Consider the following 19744-nt stretch of genomic DNA (forward strand, 5'->3'; position numbering starts at 1 on the left):
GCTGCTTCCATATTTTAGCTACTGTGAATAATGGTGCTATGAATATGGGTGTATAAACATCTTGAAGACGAACCTTGGTATGTATCTGGGAATCTCCTTGCTCAATAGTCGTACTAAGGGGAATAATTTTGGATGTTTGAATTTGTGTCTTGAGCAAACTACCTTCCTATGCCAACATCATGTTCCAAGGAAGGCCCACCTGGATACAGACTCCGGGAGCCTCAGTTACAAGTCCTCTGCATCCCAGAAATCAGTTAACAGAACACATCTCCCCAATGAAATCCTATTATTCCTGCTGGTATCTTCTCAGGCTAACCCACGTACTCCATAATAGAAGCAAAGGATAAAATACAAGCTCTGGGTTCTAGGGGCAGGGCAGCCCTCCTTCCTGATGCAAAATTTCAGCAGAATTACAAAATAATCACTGTCATATTTTAGTGTTTCTGAGGCTCCTTCTCAGGTTCCTGGCTTCTCCACTTTGGAATGAGCCCCACCTCCCCTCCCATCTCCCACACCATCAAGGTTCTCCAATGCCCTAGAATTTTTGCTCCTCTCTTCCTCCCTACATTCCTCTCCTCCTCCTCCTCCTCCTCCTCCTCCTTTAGCTATCCCTATTTTGTTTGAACTTCTTCTCATCCTCTTTTTGGAATTCCACAGATTATCTAGAGGCACCAGCACTTTCTCACTTGTCTCTCACCTGGAAATGGCAGCATAGAGTTTGCTGGTAGCATCACTGACTAGTCCATCAACAACATAAGTTGCATTCAAATCTGGAACTTCATCTGTAAACCTTCATATCTACAATGAGGAAGGAGTTTGTACTTTGGGATCCTTCACTACTTCGAGGCTAAAGTCTGAACCTGTTTAAAAAGAAAATGCATAAGGAGAAAGACCTCTTTTGATATGGTTTATGGGATGTTGTATGGAGCTTGGAATTTACTCTTGAAAGCAACTGTGTGCAAAGAAATTAGCAGGCACTAATTGCTTTCAAGAGAAAATTGCATTTCATCACAAACTATTGTTTGTAAGCTCCTTCCCAGCAGGGGAAACATCTAGATTCCTAGGGGTCATGGGCAATACCAAGAAGGAAGACTGGTTTTCCAAGTTGCTGAGAAGCTTTAAGTGAGGAAGGGCGCAGGATGGGAAGTGTGGAAGGTTGCTTCTTTGCAAGGGGAATCTAGGGGCCATCAGAAATAGCAAGCAATTGTTCAAAATCTCAGCTTCAAGACCATATGCAGCATGACTTTCAAGGCCTTCTATGATCTGGGCCTTGCCAGCCTCTCTCCCCACCACTGTCCCCCTCCAAACCTATTCCCAGTCCACTAAGAACTCCTCTGCCTTAGACTGTCTCCCCTCTCTTCACTGATCCCAAACCCTCAGACTTCAAGGATGGTGCGAGGGGACTTTCTCCCTACTGTCTACAGCAGCCTCACCAGCACTACCACGGAACCCCACCATCCAGCTGGGTCTCTTATGACCTCCTTCCCCGGACTTATAACTTAGAACAGAGGGGAGAAGTAAGGCTTGCCCACCACCATACCGGTGAGAGGCTGGAATCTCTGATGCAAAAGGCAGTCAGGGCTCCTCCTCCCCAGAGGCAGTATTGCTTTTTGGGGTGGCTGGCCTGGCAACTTAGTGGCCCAACCTACAAGGGCAGCTAAACTGAGCAATAATACATCAGGATGGAGAAAACTGCATTTACTGAACTCCCCTGAGGGCTCTGTGGGAGGCAGGAGTCCCCAAGGGTCATTCTAAGGCAACATGGATGGTCCTTCAGGGCACGTAAAGGCCACAGTGAATTTTGGGGCTCTTGTTTTACTGAGAGGGGAACCTAAGTTGGAGCGAGAATGGGACTCATTTCTTGAAACCAGAGGAGAAACTCTCACTGGCCTGGAAAATTCTCTCTCTGTGCCCTTCACACACAGCTTCAGCTCTCCTCCAAAGAAAAAGGGAACATGTATTTAAAGAGAATCCACTAGAAATGGTGCCAATTTTATCAGCCTGCCCAGTGTACTTACTGTCTCTCACCATGGCCCTGTTGACACAGGAACAGGGGCTTCTCCTCCTCCCTCTCCCAACGACTGGCTGGGCAAACAAGGCCAGCCCCTTCTCTTCTGCTCAGGGAGAGACAAGGGCCTGCTCTCCACAGCTCCACTGAGAGTTCTACCCTGGAGCAGATTTCTCAGAAGTGCAGTCACTTGGGCCTTTCAAAGTGCTCATCAGTCAGGGCAAAGTGCTCAGTCCCTGGGCATTTTTGGTCAGATCCTCCAACTACTGGCAGCTTATAATGACCAGGTCACACCCTTGCCCCACACTTCTAGCCTCAAAGAGAAGCACCCATGCGCAGCAGGCCGCGGCTTCCCTACCACATGCTTCAAATACTGAAACTCTCCTCACATGTGGGTGTTTCCAGGAACCTAAAAGGCTCTGGTGGGTACCTCCATTCTGAGCCTCATGCTTCCCGCCCTGGAATCTAACTCCTGTCTCAAAGACTGGCCTCCTGCTGACTTCCTCACCAATTCATGATGGGGGGTAGGGAGGAGGAAGCACAATCTGGCCACATCAGAATAAAAAACTTCCGTGCATCAAAGAACAGAGTCAATAGGGGAAAAGGCAACCCAAAGAATGGGGGAAAATACTTGCAAATCATATACCTGCTGAGTTAATATCCAGAATATATAAAGAATTCCTATAACTCAAAACAATAAAAAAACCCCGCAACCCAATTTTTAAAAATGGACTAAGGATTTGAATAGATATCTCTACAAAGAAGATATACTAATGGCTAATAAGCATTTGAAGACATGGTCAACTTTGTTGATCATTGGGGAAATGTAAATCAAAAGCACAATAAGATACCACCTCACATCCATTAGGATGGCTACTATAAAACAATGGAATATTACTCAGCCATTAGAAATGACAAATACCCACCATTTGCTTTGACCTGGATGGAACTGGAGGGTATTATGCAGAGTGAAATAAGTCAATCAGAGAAGGAAAAACGTTATATGGTCTCATTCATTTGGGGAATATAGGAAATAGTGAAGGGGAATAGAGGGGAAAGGAGAGAAAATGAGTCCGAGGTATCAGAGAGGGGGACAGAACATGGGAGACTCCTAGCTCTGGGAAACAAACAAGGGGTGGTGGAAAGGGAGGTGGGTGGGGGGGGGGGTGACTGGGTGATGGGCACTGAGGGGGGCACTTGATGGGATGAGCACTGGGTGTTATGCTATATGTTGGCAGATTGAACTCCAATAAAACAAAAAAACCAACCCACCCAACAACAGAAAACAGCAAGTATTGGTGAGCATATAAATACAGAAAGAGGGTGATGAGGATGCTTCCTCATTCCCTGATTCTCCTCTCCTGCCTTCGCTTCTCTCTAGTCCTTTCCCCCTGAGGGGTGGGAACCCGAAGCATTTCCATGCTTTCCCCTTGGGGCCCCCCACTCCCCATTCTAAGTGTCAATTCCTAACCCCTGAGGTCCTTCCCCATACCTTGCTAATTTCACAGGCTCCCACAGCATCCATCGGGGACAGTCCTTGTGCCTCTTCCCAGCCCAGTGGCAGCTGCTGTATGAGGTGAGGGAGCGTGGCCTCTGGTCTGAAGGTCTTTGGATAACTTGAGGGCAGGATGGACAGTGGAGGCATCCCTCCCGCATGCGTTTATCTCTTCTTCACCCATAACTCATTGCCTTGTGGATGGATTCCTTTAAAAAACAAAACAACAACAAAACACCTAGGGTGGTTTTCGGGAGAGATTTACACTCCTCCCTTAACATGACTTTCGCCTATTTCGGGAGAACGAATAGTGTTATGCCCAGATCTCTTGCTGTAATGCCTAGGAGTCTCCATGGTCACAGACCACGGGGTGGGGGTGGGGGGATTGGCTTGGCTGCTGGTTTTGTTTTAGCTATCACCTATAGATAGAAGCAGAGCTGGTCTGATTAAAATGGTGGGTGAGTGGGTGGGAGAAATCCCTTCCCCTTGAGGCCCCCATTCCTTTCCTGGCAGAGGTCCTAAATAGAGTTGCCAAATATAGCAAATAAAAATAATGCCATCCAGTTAAATTTGAACTTCAGATAAATAATGAGTCATTTTCTAGTATAATTATGTCCCAAATCTTGCACAGGACAATCCTATACAAGAGAACCTGCCACCCCCACCCCACCAAGGAGCATTAGGACTTCCCTGAGCACTGACTGAGCGCACTGTGTGGGCCAGGTTGGCTTTGGGCAGGGGGATCAGAACAGCTGATGTCTCAGATTTCCTTCATCCCAAGGATTCTGTGATTTCTTAAGTGCCCACACACCAAGGGCAGTTGTAAGCAGAACATGGGCTATGGTCCCTGCCTGTGAGGGGCCCCTCCTCAGAACTCCTCTCCCTCCCAGGGCCCTGACTGTGTATTGTCTACTTCAGCACAGGAGCCTTGAACTCTGTGCCTTGCTTCCTCCTCAGCGCCAGTGCTGCCTCCTAGCCAGGCATTTCCAAGTGAGCATCAACACTGGATAATGGCTTCTGGCTCTGCCTCCTGCATCTCCTCCACCTGCCCTCAAGTCCAGGACCTCCTTACTGATTTTCTAGAACTATCACCTGATACCACAGGTGAGTAGCTTGTAGCTAAGGGCTTTGCTAGTACACCAGGCTCCCCTCGGAGTGGCACAGACCAAGCTTTCCTGGCAGCAGGAAGGCCTAGGCTTTCAGAATGAGAGTCCTCATCAGAAAAGCAAATGGGATGTCTGTTCTTAAAAACAAAAAGCCAAGATCACCACATGAGAGAGAAAACTGTGTTTAGTTTGGCTAAAGTCAGATCTAATGGAGAGTGTGTGTGATAACCATCTCCAGGCTCTGCTAGAGGATACAGACCAAGGAGGAAAGAGGAGCCAGGCAGGGGGACTCACAGAATTGGGAGATAACGAGGAGGGGAAACACAGTCTGAAATGCAGGAATGTACCCAGCCCTGGGTCCCTACAGAGATGCTGAAGTAGGCTTGCAGATAGACTGATAAAGATACTGACAATCCTGCTAGAGTCATCCTCCAGCCTTATCCTTCTCTTGAAAGAAAGAGAGAGAAAGTGAGAGAGAAACCTAACAAGGGAACAACCTCCATTTCCATCTCCTTGCAAAATGGAGGAGGAGATGCCTTGTCCATGTCAGCATGAGGCACAGTGTCCACCCAGATGAGCCAACCAGTGGAGCCACAGCTAAGTGGACCAGTAAATGAAGGCAGCTGCCCTATTAGAACTCTCTCTACCTTTGGAACCTCAGGACAGCTAGGCTCTGAGCCCATGTGCGTTACTATTTGGCCTTGGACAAGCACTTGCTCTTCTCAAAGCCTCAGACTCCTTGTGTATAAAATGGCATCAGTAACTATATCAACTTTGCCATACAACAGTAAGGACTGAAGGAGGATGACATGTCAAAAAGGGCCTGTAAACTCTAGAGCAGCGTGCAAGTGCTAAAATACCACAGAATCCTATCCTTGCCTTCAGGAGCCTTACAATCCAGACCCGCTCTGTCCAATATGGTAGCCACTAGCCACATATGGCCATTGTGCATTTGAAATGTGTCTGATGAAAACTGACACAGACTCTCAGTATATTATATTAAAAAAGTAAAAATATGGTTTATATTTTGCATGCTGAGATGATACTACTTTGATATACTAGGATAAATAACACATTGTTAAAATCAATTTATCTTACTTCTTTTTACTTCTTTTAATGTGGCTACTAGAAAATTTTAAATTATATATGTGGCTTATGTCATATTTCTATTGGATAGTGCTGGTCTAGATGGACCACAGTCATGCACATCCACAAAGTCAATGATAATACAAGAGCCAAACAATAAAATGTCAATAAGTACAAGGCCAAGAGGGGTGCTCAGCATTTTATGAATGTTTAATTAGGTTGGCAATAGCAATAATTCATGACTATGCAAATGCCAGTCAACCGGTGTGTTTTGGAATATAAACCAATTATGTGTGTGTCTCTTCTTGGCCTCTGCTGATCAAAAGAGCTAACATGAACATTTTGAACTCTGTGTGGCTATCAGGACAATCCAATCCAATACCTGATTTGTTTCAGTTGAAGAATCTGAGGTCCAGAGAAGGCTGAGACTTAACCAGGACTGTATAGATCAGAAATGACCCCATGTATCCTCCATTTGACCACAGTGGGGCTTGGGAGATTTTCAAAACCTTTTTTTTTTTTTAAATAAAGATTGCCTAAATTGAGTCTCACAATAATTCTGGGAAATAACAACATATCCGCATTTGGCAGATGACAAAACAGAGGCCCCGAATGACTAAATGCACATAATTAGTGGCATCTTTGAGGCCAGCACCCTGACCTTTCGCCCCATGTTCTTCTTCCCACCCCAGGCTCCCTCTCTAGATCGGGAGGATGGTCCAATAACATGTAATGTCTGGCTTCCCTGGTGCCCCCACCACCCTTCATTCAGGATACGCCTGTGAGCGTTCTTCAGCCTAATTGAATAATGGAACCACACTGATCCTTTCTTCCGAGGTCCAGGGGCACTGTTTCCTCTCCACCCCAGTTCAGCTTGGGAATGTTGACTTTGGAAAACAGCACCGAAAGCACTCTGGCTGCAATTTCCAAATCAGAAACAGCCTCCGAATCCTTACTGAGCAGAGAGTAAGACACCCTGGAAGGAAGAGCGGTCTGTTTAGGCTTTGAGGGCCTAGAACCTCTTCTCTGCGCGGAGCCTCCAGGGAGGATGTGAGGTCATCGCATCCAGCTCACATCCACAAATGGGAACCTTCTGTGTGTTCTGGGATTTAGAGATACATAAAATAAGTCTTCGCTCCTAGTCATTCCTGGTGCAGCAGAGGAGATTCACACAAATGGTTAGCTTGGCCACTAGGCATTAAGACAATGGGGCCCAGCATAAGGAAGCTCGGGTAGGCTCCCTGGGGGAGTGGGGTCTGATCCAGGTCTTAGAGGATAAGAAGGACATCGTAGTTAGAGAAAGGCAGGGAGAAGTGAGATCCAAGAAAACATCAGTTTTTGAGGACAGAGACACTGGTGCTCTCCAAGGTCTCGCTGACCAAACCTTCTCAGCAACAATAGTTTCTCAATAACTCCCTGAGATGTTTCATCTCCATACCCAGTCTCATTACAACCTCACGAGCACCCCCAAAGGTAGGCAGGGCAAATGTCATCAAATCCATCCTTCAGATCAGGGAAGACCTGGGGAGGCTGGTGCACCAATTGGTATCTTGCAGCAATTCAGGGGCAGAACCCAGGCATCACCAAGGGTTTCTAGCTCCTCTACCTCTGTTCTTTCCCTTTCGTAGAGTTTAGCAGCTGGGGATTGCAAAACTCTGAGGTTTTTCCCATCCTCACTTGTCTTAATGGCAACTCAGTTCCTGCCAAGTACCGCTTACAGGGCACCTGGCTTGTATGGCCCTGTCCTGGAGCTACTTTCTCAAGGTCCGGACCTTTGTCTCCAAGGTGCTTCTTTTACCTCTCACTATCTTTTCTTTTCTTTTTTTCTCACTATCGTTTCTTAAATCTCTTGTAGAGTTTAGAACGTGGGAATTGTTCAATGAAGCCTTGCTGATTGGTTGATTGGAGGATGGGAGAATTCCCCCAATAAAGGTCTATGATATTGTCATTTATAATAAAATATATGTACTTGATCTTCTTCTCTGTCCTGATACAGAGCTTCTAAAACCCTAGGAGTTTCCTAAGTGATGAGAGTTATTAGGTGTCTTTTGTCATGCTAATGATATGAGTTTTGGAAACCTGAGGATGGGGGCTGGTTGCCAAGGAAATCAACCCTGTGATTAGAGGGTTGAAACTTTTAGTCCACCCCACTCCAGGGAGGGAGAAAAAAGGATAAGGACTGAGGATTGAGTTCAGTCACCAAAGGCCAATGATTTAGTTGATCAATGTAATGTAATGATGCCTCTATAAAAATCCAAAAGGACTAGCTTTGGGGAGCTTGTTGGTGGTGAGCAGGAGGTGCTGGGAGTGCGGCAAGCCTAGAGAGAGAGTATGGACGCTCCTCGCCCCTTCCTACATACACTGCTCTATGCAGCTCTTCCATCTGGCTGCTCCCGAGTTATAGCCCTTTTAGAATAAGCCTGTAATCCAGTAAGTAAAATGTTTCTCTGAGTTCTGTAAGCTGCTCTAGCAAATTAATTGAGCCCAAGAAGGAGTTCGTGGGAACTTCTGATATACAGCTGGTCAATCAGAAGCACAGGTGATGATTTGGACTTGGAAACAGCATCTGAAATGGAGGGGTGTGGTGCATGGAGTCTTGTAGGACCAATCCCTTAACCTGTGGGATTCTGACTCTATCTTCAGATAATGTCAAAATTAACTGCTTGGTGGTAAAGAAAAAAATAGACACATATCAGAGGTCTTCAAAAGAGATGGTTTCTTGCAAACTTGGTGCTTGGATTTCTCACCCCTTTTCCCCACTCCAGGCATTTACCTCTTTCCTATGAAAAATAAAATAAGCCACAAAAAAAATTCAAAGGGCGGCTCACCAGGGCTCCATGCACTGCCTATCAATGGGTTTCTCCTTGCTGCATGCTCTCCCCAAGAATGAATCAAGTGGTGCTCAGAAACCAAGCATAGTGAAACCAATCTGGGCCTCAGAAATGAGGCTACAGGGACTTCTGCAAAAGCAGGTCCTAATTAAGAATTCCTCATCTATGTCACCTCTTACACTAACAAGGATGACTTTGAGCAGGTCCAGTGAGGTCAGGGAAGCCAAACGCTCCTCTGAGGAGTAATGAGCTCCCAACAGGCAGGATAGGAGGCTTCAGAAGGAAGTCTGAATAACGCTGCTCTCTCTACCCGCACAGAGCTCCACTAGAAAGAGCCCCTACGCACCAAGGATTTGGTCCCTCCTATCCTTTCCACCAAGCCAACAGGCCAAGGCTTAGCCCCAGAGGATCCCACCTCTTGTGGCCTAGGGGGTGTCCCTGGGTTCAGCCCTTAGGCTTTCCATAGTGCTTCTTATAGTCTGAGCACCTCAGTGTGGGCCAACAGCGGGGCACGGGGTGTGGGCTGGAAGGAGCTTTTCTTTTTTGGGGGGGCAGGGAGGCGGGGGTGGTTTCTTTTATAGTTGCGTCTTGCTTCTGCATCTTCTTTACCACAAGGCCATTCATGCTAACCTGATTGTCTTAAATTTCCACTGAGCTATGGCTGCCTTGTCCAGTGTCAGCAACCGTGGACATCGACAAAAAGCATATTTGAGATAGATGAGAAACTTAGGTTTGGCTCATAGGTTCTCCCTGGGCCTCCAGCACAACATTGGTCAGTGAAACTGGCCACCACCCCCAGAGCAGGTCTAGGATTCTCTGGACTTCCTTATGGGGGCATTAGGTCCCTTGCCTGGGGTCAGCAATCCTACAATCCCAAGGGTGCTGGGAACAGTTCTTACTCCAAGCTAGACACTCCTTGTCTCTGGGACACTTCTCTCCAGTAACGTCTCCCAGCCAGAACTTAATATTCAGGTCCACTCGACGTCCCAGAGGATGATGAACCTTGGTAGCCATCTAAGAGTTCTCTACGCTCAAGTAAACGCTCTACAGAGCCTCTAATATAGTTTTGAGGGCTCATCCCTCACCCACGTTTAATTTTACTAAGACCATTCGAAGACTTCACAACAAGGGTACTGCCCTGTTTGAAAACTTGAAGGCTGCGGCTGGCCCCAGACTTTGTCAGCATTTGGGGTGGTGCTAACTCAGAAGATGGTGGCGTGGCCACGGAGGCTTTTTCTGGTGACAGCTGCTCCTCCCCATTCTTACCTCCCTTCCATGCAGTGAAGGAGCTGGGATTTCAGCTTCCCCGGAAGGGCCAAGCCCCTAAAGCTGCTGTGACATTGAGATCCGCTGGTGCCACCCCTGGCACTTCCTAGGGGCCGGTCTCCTTCACCACTGCCAGCTCTTAGAAAGCCCTGGTGTATGAAAGAGTGTCCTGCACTCAGGAGAAAAGAGAGCTGGTGCTTTTCACTGTGGCCTGAGCCTTATTCCCAGGAGCAAGGGGCAGGAAGGGAGAGAAAGGCTGAGCATCTCCCAAGTCCCAGCCACCCTGCCTGGTGACTGACACCTGCTCTCCCCTGGGCAGCACGAAGTGGGGGGGGGGGCTCTCTTTCATCTCCAGAGCCCCGGCCTCAAGTCCCCCAGCTGGCTTTGTGGGAACACTCCCGGGTGTGCTGGGTACATAGTGAGCAGGCTGTAGTGGCAAAGGCAGGTCTGAGCTTACAGCCTCGAATCCAAAGTGCTGCCCACATGCCAAGTTTGGCAAGACTCCAGTCGAACTTCTGGATGGCTTCTGGGGCAGCTGAGGTTGGATGATTATTAGCGTATCCTGAAAACTTGAATGACATGCAGAAACACTCTAATTTCACCTGAACATGGCCCCCACTCGTCGTGCAGGTGGCACGATGCTTCGGAATTTCTCACAAGGGCTCTGTGCTTAACTCCTTTCAGGGCTAAAGCAAGGCTCACAGGCCCCGGGAACTGCACCTAAGTGGTGTTACAGCACCCCTATGAACATCACCTGCCTGGACTTGATGACACTTAGCACTCACTCTGAGAGCAGGGGAGTATATCTTGTACCCGCCACCTTCCACAGGGTCAACTACACTGTAAGTGCTGATGAAAAGGCTGCTAGTTAATGTATCACTTGCTAAGTGGATTTATTAGGGGCTTGCCTTCGTACGGGGGCGACCCCAACCAGGTCTTGGCGGGCCACCAGATGACCACATTGTGGTAGCTGGGAGAAGAGACCCAGTCAACAGAGTAGGGTGGGCACTGAACAGGTGAGGGCTGTTGGGAGGTACAGACACTGGCATCTAGACCCACCTGGAAAGCTGCTCAACCCCTGAGGTCTGGGCAGCCACGGGGCCAGGATCAGAGAGGCCTGTCAGGCAAAGCAGGGGTAGAGAAGCACCAGAAACCATTCTGATCCCAGGGCAAGGCTTCCACTCCAGACAAACTGGGCCTTCCATGAGGGGAGCAGGGTGGACACTGATGTTCAGGGGGCTGGGGGAACCTCTGAAGAGCAAGCCTGTTGCTGAGCTGCTCATCCAGAGCCACAGATTGCAGCAGGATAAGCCCCCGCATCCGGGTAGGCCTGACACAGGGTCCTGCTCATGGTTCCAGCAGGAAGGTGACAGGGACATGGTGGCAGGGGCCTCTGCATATCATTTCAAGAGTAGAAGCCAAAGAACTGTGCTAACTCCCCTAAGAGAGGTGAGGGAGTAAACGCAGCAGCTGTGATGCCTTCAAGACTCACCCTGAGAGAGCCTGGGTTGGGCCAGCTGTCACACAAATCATCTTTCTTTCCAGGGCACGCAGGACCTCCACCTGCCCGCGGCCTGGTGTCTTCCTCAAGCCCGTGGCGGCTTCAGTCCACGCTCTTTGCGTGATGCTCTTATGTACTCACACACCTACCTCAAGTGCTAGAAGAACGAGTGTTTATATGCTTTATTGTCCTCACAGGCATTTCTATTGAAGTTACATTTTTCTAGACTTTTATTGCAAGTGAAAGAAATGCATAAACGTGTAGTGTGGAATTAATGACACATTCAGGATATACGAGGAACATTAAAGGCTCTGTTAGGATTTGGTGACAGCTGCCAAGAATCTTTTCTATAATCATAAATGAGATAAGCACGAAGCAATGAAGACGACATAAAACCCCTGGCGCAGACCAGGGGCAGGTGTTTCCCCTGCCGCAGTTAATGACCTTGGGGGAGCCTGCTGCAGACCGGGAACACGTGCAGCCCAGGGCTCCGGGGGCCGGAGAGCCTCGGGGTGACTCCCTCATTCCCCATGGCCCTTCTTACCTACACTCATTTTTCCTGGCCCATGGCCCTGCTTGGAAAGCATTTCTCTGCAGTGTTCATCTACTGAAATCCCTGCCAGCCTCTGAGTCTCCCAGGCACAGCTGGACACTCGTCCTCCTGGGACGGAGGCTGCCTTAACTTCTTCACCCCATGCTGCATACGCTGCCTCCTATTGTGCTCATCCTCCGGGTGATCCTGCGGTGCTTTTGTTTTGGGGGGGGGGGGCTTTCCCTAGCTTCCTGGCAGGACTCATGCTGCTCATTCCAGCAAACATTTCACTGGGCTCTTCTTAGCCACTCCGTGGAGGGACCTCAGCGAGCAAACCGGCACCTACGGCCTCTAACTGTTGCTTACCTTCAGACTATTCCTCCCTTCCCTCCAAGAGTCCTCTATTATCAAACCTGCAAGCACCATCCGATTGAGGATAAGTATCACCCTGATACTGCCCCAGTGGAGTCCCTCAGAGAGCAGAGTGAGCCTCAGCAAAGCTGTGAGTGCACAGGGCTTAACTTGGGGGCACCTCGTAGGTTTGTGCTCCTCGCCTGCTCCTGGGCCCACCCCCCGGCCTTCTCCCACAGTGGGAGAACTCTGGGAGGCTTGGGGAGGGGTGGGTGGAGAGGCAAGTGAGGAGGGCTGCCGGGACTCAACCTAAAGGCGGGACAGGGAACAAACTGAGGGCTCTTCAGGGGATTCAGCCCATAGCCCTGCCCCTCCCCGCCCCCCCAAACTAAAGGCTAGCCAGACGGAGGGGGAGCAGGCTCCTCAGCTTGCATGGGAGGCCCGGTGGGGAACAGAGTAGTTGCTGGCCACAGAGACTGGCGGGGTGAGGGGACTCTGGGCCCTGAGCAGACCCACCTTAGAGGTCCTCACCTCCTGCCCATGCTCCCCAGAACTCTAGCTCCAAGGCTCTCAGGGCCATCTGGACCAAGCTAAGAGTCAGGGCCCCTCATTTAAGTAGGGACTCATGGTATGGCTGGAGCTTCCCCTCAAGCTCCCAATAAACACAGGTGGAGCATGAATGAACACCAATATTCAGGAGGAAGGGGCTTAACGATGGAAGGTTCTGGGAAGTGCCTGATGTCCAAGGGTCTTCCCGGGAATCAAGGGGAAGCAGAAAGTTTTTCCACAGCGTTGGGCTCTTTATCTCCAATGTTGCCTATGACACTCCTGCCAGGACTGCCCTCCTGCCGAAATGATGCCCAGGTCAACCCTTCCCACCCACCCTGATGATTCTTCACTCTCAACTCAACACAATGCTGTCTACATCGTTCATTCATTGCACACCCTCTAAGATCTGTTTCCTCATCAGTAAAATGGAGATAACAGAGCCTGCTTTAGGATTGGGGTGGGGTGAAGGGTTAAGTTGCATGGGAAGCCCCTGGAGCAGTGGCTGACTTATACTAAGCTCTCACTCAGCGTCAGCCATTGCACTTAGTATAACTAGTATTACCATTAATGCGCCTGGGAGAGCTCTGGGTTTTCCACTGCCAGGTACCTTTGATGTGCCATCTTGGGCCTATGGGCCCGGAGCCAGTAGGGAAGGAGAGACTGGAGCCACAGAGTCCTACTTACTGCCATAGGTACCACTGCTGTCCACTCCTGGACATCGAGCACCCATTCCATGCCAGCATGGCATCTAGACTGGACCTCTCAAACCCTGGTGCACCCACAAACCTCCTGGAGAGCTTGCTAAACACAGAACAGCAGGTCACACCCTCAGAGTTTCTGCATTCCTCAGAGATTCCCAGATAATGCATATGTTGCTGCTCTGGGAACCACAATTTGAGAACCACTGCTCCAGGATATAGCTGACAGGAACTCTGTCATATTGTGTGGATCTCCAGCACCCAGCACAGTTCTGGGAATAGAGTGTTTAGTTACTATTTGATGCTCTGTGTGCACCTCGCTTATTCTGTGATGGGCCAGCACACTGCCTCTTGCCCAGGTGAACCCCACCCTCGTTTTGAGAAGCATGTGGCCTTGACCTACTCAAGCAGCTGCGGAGACCACTCAACCCCTGAACCACTTGAAAGGTCCTCTGACAGAGCTGGAGGGCAGCGTCCACCCCTGCCGTGCCCCACACAGGCTCCCTACAGCTGTCTGCCACAACTAATCCCTGACATCTCCAACATTATTAACTGTCCTTGAGATGAGAAGGAGCTGGAGGTGAAAGGCAGATGGGGAGACAGGGTGACCGGATCCCAGAGATCGTAATTCTCAGCTTTTCAGTGACCTACCAAGCTCTTTCACCCTTTTCCTCCCTTCCCTCCTCCTCCTCTTCCTCTTTCTCCTCCTCCTCCTCATCCAATGCTGCTCCTCCAATGCATTTTCCTGGTTCAGTCTTTTCATTTTTATCTCCTAAAATGTCTTTGACCATGACAAGGCATGACCCATGGCCACAGATGAACTTTCAGTCTTCCTCTCCATTGGAGATAAAGGTTCAGCAGACCTTGGGGGACGTAATCCCTCTGAACGGCCTGCCTCCATCACATCTGCCCCAAAGTGGAGAGAGGACTCCTAAGTCTCCCTTGGAAGCGTGGCTCCCTCCTGCATCCCAAAGTGGGGCCCCACCGCAGGCTTCCACCCACTGCGGGCTCATCTCATTTTTGTGGTGAGTGCAGACTCTTGCTCTGTCTCTAAGGAGGTCTACAGTAGTCTCCTGTTGGAGCAAGCCATCAGGAGAAAATGTCAGCACAGCAGAATAGAATTGTCACCTATTCTTTTGGGAAACAAAGTAAGAGAAGAAAAGGAGGGCCAGATTCAGGCAGATGGAGGTAGAGTAGGCAACCAGAGCTGAGGATGTTCTACCAAATAGTTTTTTTTTTAAAATAAGCTTTTAATTTTGAATAATTTCAGATTTCTAGAAATTACAAAGACAGTAAAGGGAGTTCCTAGATCCTTCACTCAGTTTCCCCTAATGGTAGCATCTTACACAACCTGGGTATGTCTTTCAAAACTAAGAAATTAACATGGGTGGGTTACTATTAAATAAAGTTTACATTTTATTTGGATGTTACCAGTTTCCCCACTAATGTCATTTTCCTGTTCTAGGATCCAATGTGGCAAATAAATGTTTTTTAGTAATTCAACAAATTTGTATCATGGGTGCTGGAAAGCCACCACTAAGGAATCATGCCTTTGGAAAGCAGAGCCTTCCTGGTCTTAAGCAGCCTGAACACAGCAGACTCTGGGATGGGTGACCTGTGAAGGTGCTATCAGGCAAGAGCATGCCATTATCTGTCCTCTACAGAAATCCAAAGATGAGATAAGCCGCTGTGTCTGTGGTACAGCATGACAAGAGTCTGTGACTTCCTGGGGGAGGCTGGCCCCCCAGCATGGGCGTGGGGTGGTGGTAGTGGCGGAGGGGCACTGTACCCAGAGTCACACTCCTAGGCATACACACAACATTGCTCTGTTTGACCAAGGACCGGAGGACCTGAAGACTTGTGTCCTTGTCCGGGCACTGTCCCTCTCCAGCTAAGAGGCCTTAGGAACTTTAGTGCCCCTCTCTGCTTCTCAGTGTCCTGGCCTGCACACCAAAGGGGTAGGCTGCGAGATCTCCAGCCTGCTAGCTGCCTACTGTTTGCCATGCAGAGGGTCCTGGAATCTGACAGACAAGGGCTACGAAGAGACATTGCCTCAGCTACTCCAGGGAAACCAGAGGGTCACTGCTTCAAATCTTATCCCTGAGTTCTCACACCAGTGGTCTAGCCTCAGAGGTCAAGTTCAGAAACCGGAAGCATGGGAGGCCTGGGTGGCTCAGTGGTTGAGCATCTGCCTTTGGCTTAGGTTGTAATCCCCGGGTCCTGGGATCAAGTTCTGCATGGGGCTCACCACAAGGAGCCATCTTCTCCCTCTGCCTATGTCTCTGCCTCTCTCTCTGTGTCTCTAATGAATAAATAAATAAAATTAAAAAAAAATGTAGCAGCCGGGATGGGATTAGCTACTGGGAAGAAAAGGCTGGAACTCAGAGCTGAAGCCCCTCCTCATCATCAGAGGCCTAGGCACCTGTAGATAGGAAGATGTGTACACCACCTTAGGCTGAAAGTACATCATCAGAGTAACTTGGCTCCCTTTTGGGTCAAGAAAATGCATTCTTGTCTGTTTGTTTTGATTTGTTTTCTGATCCTTCTTTAAGGAAAATGGAAAAGAGAAGGGAAAGCAAAATAAAACACACACACAAAAAAACAGTGTTCTCTTAAGCTTGAGAATGGCCAAAGCCTTTGATTATTCAACTGTAAGTTTACAGAATGGTTCAGTTTGAGTAGTTTCTCCATCTATTTACGGTGCCAGTAACAATTAGTAGCACTTCTAGGATTGTTCACAATTGCAGGACCATTGACACTAATCACCCTCAGCCCATGGATGCCAGCAGGGAGGGTCTCAACTCTGGGTTTCAGACAGCATGCTCCAAGGAGCTGCCACTCGCACAGTCTCAACCTCCACACCAAACATGCCCGAGAGGGATGGGAGACTCTGTACAATTGGCATTTGAGGCAGAGGGAAACCTAAGGTTGAACCCCGTGGCCAGGGCTGGGCATCGGATTCACTGGGGGCCCTTTCCAAGATGTACGAGTCCAGGCCCTACCCACAAAGGTTCCTTTGGAAACCAAGGTCTGGACCCAAGGATTCTGTATATTGCAAAAGCAGCTCAGTGATTGTGGTGTGTCTCCAGAGTCCCCATATACAGCTGAACAGTACACAGCAGCCCCTGGACCCCTCAGTTAGAACCAGTAGATTCAACCCAGTAATGGGGTCAGCTTCCACACAGAAACATATTGGTACAGGATGAAGAAGGCTGGCAGGGGGACCCTTTGTCATCAGGGGGAAGTCCTTGTCATTTCGATCCTGGGAAGGAGTGTCAGGCCACACGACTCAGGACCAGTTCAAAATATTGACCTGTGGCCTACCAGTCAGTCAGCAGGGCCTTGCCCTAGAATGACTGGCCCACGGGGTCTGAACTCTTGAATTCTATAGAGGGAAACTAGAAATGATTTTCTTGGTTAAAAAAAAAAAAAATCAAGCCTCACAATATAATTTGTCAAAATTTAGGGGGAAAGATCAAAAAGTCTTTTTGTTCCTGATAGCCAGCCCGAAGTCTCCAACCAAGCAGACTAGTTTGGTAGTTAAAGGCACCATGCTGGTGCTACACTGCTGGGTTCAAATCCCCAGCACAGCCACTTACTGGGTGATCTTGCACACATTACTACTTTCTCTTTCTCTCAGACTTGATTTCCCCAACTATAAAATGGTACGACCTCATAGAATTGTTGACAAGATTGTAAAATGGTACGACCTCGTAGAATTGTTGACAAGATTAAGAATATGTAGAAAGTGCTGAGAACAGGGCCTGGCCCTATAAGCTGTAGAAATGTTAATTATTGTTACTACTGGTGCCATATCCTCCAGCTGCTGGCAGTCATTCCTGGGCACCAAGCCCTGAGAAGTCAAGATCTGAGGAGCCATCACAGAGTTCCGGAAGGCAGCAGCAAAATGAAGACTCTCCCCTCTTCTAGTCCTTTGGACATTTGGGTCTTAGAGGCAGACTGGGTTAGGAAGTATTTAGAAGGGCCAGTTGAGTAACTTGTGACACATTCACATGACGGAATGTAATGTGACCGTCACAAAGAGGGAGTGCATATGAATACATGGAGAAGGATATGTGACACAGTGCTGAGTGAAATAAACAGGTAACAGAACAGAATGGCCCCATTTTTGTTAAAAGCATATACGTGTAGTGTGTATGAATCATACTCCACAAGTTGAGATATGCAAGAAGTATCACATGTCATTATTTTATTTAAATCAACTCAAATCTGACTCCAAGTTTTACCCTCTCGGGCAGGCAGGAAATTCCCTCTCAGGCATTACTGGGGTTTCTTCTACCCAGTGACACATGAGAACCCAGCATGCTAACATGGTGCCCAGAAAATAGGAGGCCAGCCTCTAGCCTCCTGTCTCTGGTGGCTGTGACATCCTCAGGGTCAAGCCCATAGACCCCTTGCAGATACGTGGCTCTTCATGGCTGGGGAGGTGTGTGTGTGGGGGGTGGCACTCTTCAGCAAGCCTGGGAGTTCAGGTGCCTTCAAACTGTTCCCTGGGGGCAGGCATCTTCTCAAGTGTCCTGTCCCCTCTGCAGGTGCTACCCGGACAGGTCAGGTTCCCTGCACCTTGAGGCCTATCATGCTGGGCTCTGTCTTGGTCCCCCTCCCAAGCCCCCATGCACCCCTTCCTTAATACCCAACTCTTCAGGGAGCTGGGGTTTTCCTGAGAGCCAGAAGTAGGGACAGCTTCTGCTTCCTTCTGCCATGAAGCTCCACAGGTAGAGAATGCATGGGTTTAGGATAGAGGAGAAAGCAGCGGGGAGAACCTGCACTGATTAACAGCACAGTGAATGACTTGCCCGCCTGTGTATGTGTGTGCCTAGGGACAGGCCTGGCCAGTGTGCTCCCAAAGGTAGTTCTCTCTGGCGGGGAGGGAGGATTATGGGTGACTGGAACGTTTAGTTCGCCTTTTAGTTTCTCTGAACTTACTACAGTAAATATGAATCACTGGTATGAAAAGTTGTAAAGCTTGAGAGAAGCATTTGGATTCGTTTTAGAGGCCTGGATGATGAGTTTCTGAGGAAGGAGGAAGCTAAAAGCAGGGGCAATGAAACAGAGCAAACAGGCCCTGTGAGCAAAATGAGTTTCGGCTGAGTGATTTCACCTCTAGTGCACGCTCTTGCGGATTAAGTCCTTGGCGTCTGCATATAAATAGCTGTATGGTGTAAGAGGCACCCTCAGAGCTCTGGGGGGAGAAGTCAAGAGCTGACTGAGCTACTCCCAGTTCCACCGCCCCCTTCACCAGGAATCAGCTTTCCCAAGAGAGCATGGCCTGGGTGGTACCAGCTATTGCCAGCAGTATGTGTGTATGTGTGTGTGTGGGGGTGTACACATGTAAAATTTCCCAGCAGCCTCCTTCCTGAATCCCTGTTCGTGCATCCTCCCCTGAGCAGCAGCAACACCTCCAGATGTGTTCATGTGTTTCCCTGCCTCCCCTTCCCAAAAGCCTTCATGATGCCACAGAACAAAGAGGATCAAGATGAGGATGGGTGTCTCTCATTCTGGTTCTGTGGATCACAGGGTACCTGGCTTACTTGTTTTGGTAAGCTGGCGAGCTGTGAGCTGTTTAGCTTAGGGCTCTAGGATGAGGACTGTTTTTCTTTCAGAATTTGGTTCAGGGGTGAGACAGAGGATTCTGGGCTGAGGACAGCCAGGGCCTGGCTTCTAGGCTCTCATTCCTCACTGTTGGGGCTGGGGATTCCAGCTCCCCCAAGGGTCAAGGATGCTGCCTTTTAGGGAGGGCCAGCTCTCTGGACAGAGGCAGCTCATGATCACCCTTTTCCCAGGGCCTAAAACTTTCCCAGAGCTCCTGGGGAAGGAGTCTTAGGGGGCTATGTAAAACACAGAGGAAATAGGCAGGGTAACAGTCCCTCTCTCAGTCTCAGGGTTGCCAGGACTATAGAAGGCTGCTTCTTCCCTTCCCACCTCCCAGCAGATTCCAGCATCCCCGGGTCATGCAGTATGTGGGGTCCTTGAAGACTCTTTGATCTTTAGACCCTCAAATCCACTGGAGTGCCAGGCCATAAATATTGTGCTACCACCTCTGTCACCAGCCCTCCAGAGTAACAGTATCTATGCTTTTAATTCTGGCTTAGATTAACAATGCCTAACGTCTTTTTAGTGATTCCCGTGTCTGGGCTTTTCCCCCTAACTTTATTGGAAGTTCTTTTAGGGTAGACACGATTTTCCCACAGGACAAAGCATAGGATAAAAAAAAGGACCAGGCATTCAAAAAACACACTTGTTAAATGATTAACCTGGATGCATAGGTGGATAGGAGGTCGACAGACAGGTGGATGAATG

At 49.0% G+C, this 19744-nt stretch overlaps 1 long non-coding RNA gene across 1 annotated transcript in view; it reads right to left on the minus strand.

Moving 5' to 3' along the window:
- Positions 1–697: 697 nt before the first annotated feature.
- Positions 698–19744, minus strand: part of LOC140595849 (uncharacterized) — a 66071-nt gene continuing 47024 nt past the window's right edge. Inside the window, exons 2-3 of the long non-coding RNA XR_011997756.1 lie at positions 3501–3712; positions 698–860 (exon numbers count right to left, since the gene is read on the minus strand). This is a non-coding gene — a long non-coding RNA (uncharacterized lncRNA). The remainder of the gene's footprint in view (positions 861–3500; positions 3713–19744) is intronic.

The sequence above is a fragment of the Vulpes vulpes genome, chromosome 16 (assembly GCF_048418805.1).
Source record: "Vulpes vulpes isolate BD-2025 chromosome 16, VulVul3, whole genome shotgun sequence".
NCBI classification, from domain to species: Eukaryota; Metazoa; Chordata; class Mammalia; order Carnivora; family Canidae; genus Vulpes; species Vulpes vulpes.